The sequence below is a fragment of the Terrapene carolina genome, unplaced genomic scaffold, assembly GCF_002925995.2.
Source record: "Terrapene carolina triunguis isolate 2854851 unplaced genomic scaffold, T_m_triunguis-2.0 Scaffold32221, whole genome shotgun sequence".
Taxonomy (NCBI): Eukaryota; Metazoa; Chordata; order Testudines; family Emydidae; genus Terrapene; species Terrapene triunguis.
This window is the reverse complement of record NW_020696572.1, coordinates 1-3,247: the sequence shown is the minus strand read 5'-3', so window position 1 is coordinate 3,247 and position 3,247 is coordinate 1.

Here is a 3,247-nt window from a genome sequence, read left to right as displayed (position 1 = left end):
CGATGCTTAGGGTGGCAGAAACAGTAGAGCCGGTCCTGAGTGCAGGGGTGAGGGCTGTGGGTTGTGGCTGCAGATGACGGGTTTGGGGTGTGGGAGGGGCTCAGGGTGAGAGTAGGAGTGTGGGGGTGAGGGCTCTGGCTGGTGATGGGAGCTTTGGGTTACGGGAGGGATTCAGGGGTGGGGCAGAGGGTTGGGGTGTGGGGGGTGAGGGCTCTGGCTGGGACTGGGGATGAGGTGTTTGGGGTCCTGGAGGGGCTCAGGGCTCGGCAGAGGGTTGAGGGTGTGGTGGGGGGGGGTGAGAGCTCTGACTGGCGGTGTGGACCTTGGGGTGGAAGCACGACACATAGCAATTCTTCTGGGTTCTCCTTTTGACAGTAGTTTTTATCACACATTATTTTGAGACCCTGGAGAACTTCACATGTGCACAATGGCCCAGATTCTCAATTCAGGTATGCTGGTGTAAATACAGAGTAATTCCCCTTACTCCAGTGGTGTGTCTGTTATCAGAACCCAGCTCAGTATCTCAGTGATAAAAACACAGTGGTTCAGACGCACCCCTGGTATAACCACAGGGAAAAGAGAGGAGGTACACCAGGGAACAAATTGGACCATGCTATAGAAAACTCACTGCAACTTACTAGCAATATTGCAGAGGACATGATGCAATCAGCGTTGGCGTTAATTAATACCCAAATGCCCTAATTACAAACCCTCCATCACCAGTGGGATATATTAGGGAAGACACAATTTAGAGTCATTGAGGGATTCTTGTGTTGTGTTTATACATTGGTTATTTAAATCCCAAATTCCCCAGTTGCAAACAGGCTAGGACAAGGGGCTCAGAACAGGCAGCTGGGCTTTTCACTGATATGCATCCAGGTGCTTTTGCTAGTATCTAAACGCTGGTAAAACATGATGACAATTTTGTAGTTTTGGCCCATTTCCTAGTGGAGACATGTCAAAACCATAACTCCAGCTCCAGGCCTAGGACCTGTGTGATGCCAAGAGGTGGAGCGTTGATGACTTCTGGTGGAGTTTGACCTGTTCCTCATCATTAGTTTGTTTATCACTCTATAGCCTTAGATGCGGTAGCAGTGACTATCTGAGGAGTAGTTATAGAAATGTAAGTGTATAGAGTGCCTAACCAGCTAATTAGCACCCCCCCCCCCAAAGGTACTACTTAAACACTCAAGCATATTCATTAATAACCAGGCCATTTTCTTTCAGAAGACACTCTGAAATTCATGATTCTTTTTGGCTGAGATTTTCAAAGAAAACAAGTGGAATTAGGTGCCCAATTGCTATCATAAATCACTCAGAATTGGGCTTCTAACTCCCACAAATCCCTTTAAATTCCAAGGTGGTTTGATGGGTAAAGATCATGTTATGTTTATTCACAGAGTACCTCTGAATAACAAGAACAATTTAAGGTCTTCTAGAGTTACTTTTTCCCTGGTAGCATTATTTATTATTTTATAGCACACACAGGTATGCTATAATCTTAACAGAAATTACTGTTTCATAGCAAATGAGTTTACAATCCCAATGTATGGTTTCAGAGTAGCAGCCGTGTTAGTCTGTATCTGCAAAAAGAAGAGGAGTACTTGTGGCACCTTAGAGACTAACACATTTATTTGAGCATAAACTTTCGTGGGCTACAGCCCACTTCATTGGATCCGATGAAGTGGGCTGTAGCCCATGAAAGTTTATGCTCAAATACATTTGTTAGTTTCTAAGGTGCCACAAGTAATTCCAGTGTATGACACTTCAAGATACCTCAGCAATTATACAACATACATAATTGATAAAATGCTTGGCATTTCTTACCTAGATGAGGTTTACATGGGCTTGAATCTATTTACCTCAGCTGAATTACTTTTGTTTTACATTGGTTTAAGTTAGAGGGGAATCTGGACTGTTGACTTGAGTGAATTTTTCATAGAATCAAATATTTTAAGGTCAGTAGAGGCCTTTAGGATAATCCCATCTGTAGAATCTCAGCTGGTGTTTCCTGAATGAAACCCAGAAAGTTCAACTGAACATGAGGATACTTCTCAGAGAGATATTCCATCTCTCTGGAAGGTGTTCTCAGACATAATTCACAGATTCCAGGGCCAGAATGGACCATTGCAATCATCTGGTCATATCTTTTGTAGAGAACAGGCCATAGAAATTCCCCCAAAATAATTCCTTTTGAACTAGAGCAGAACTTAAAAAAAACCCAGTTTGAGTCAACGGTTTTCCTGTCTCTGTTATTTTCCCTTTGGAATCAGTTTTTTTCTATGACTTCCCCTTTGAGGTTAGTAATAAGACTGTCCTTGTACTGTTGTTTTTCCTTTCTAAAAATAAATATTCACTTTCTTTATGCAATAGTTTCAAATTCCCACCAGCAGAAACATCAAGGGAGATTACATCATTTCAAATGAAGGAGAAATTACCAAGCAGGAGAGGTGTGAATTTCTGTGAAAGGGAATAACAACAAAATACACCAAGAGGCACAGCATGATCGACACATCCAGGAAGGAACCCGAAGCTTGGTTTACTGAGATAATTGAAGAGTATGAATAGTAGAAGAGAATGGAAAGTGCAGTGCAAAGACTATAGTCTTCTCTCAGAAAAGGAGATAGAAGGGTTAGGGTTAGGGTACGGCTGGCAATAGATCATCAATGTGAAAGGGAAAGTAGTACAGTTAAAATGAAATAATCTGATTTATAAATGAAAAATTCCTGTTCAGGCATCCACTATGTCAGGAAGAATAGGATTGCTTGTTCAATCCAATGGGAAAGTCAATGAATGTAGATGGTGTGACACTACACCCCATATTCTTCATAGAGATATTATTATGAAATGATTATAGCATCATTATGATGCATTTTGTGCAAGACGGGTCATTGAAGGTGTCATTGGAAAAGCTATGATTTGCTGAATATGATTATCCTATTTGTATGTGTAACCCTTCTGCCAGGCCGAGTTGATAGCAGCAAGGGCCGGGTTCAGTACATAGGGGTCCCCTCCCAACAGCGTAACAAAAAAACAGCTTGAGCCCCCACCCAGTGACCTGGGAAAATCTTACATACACCTCTGGGCGCCTCGAAGAGGCAATACTTTCCCTCTCGCAAGCACAGAGTCTCGGTGTAGCAGAAAATGTTTAATAACATGAGGTAAACGACATAGCATTAAATTGGGAAAACACAACTAGAGTTCATAGACCAAACCATGAGCGAAGACCCACCCCAGCAAATTGGGC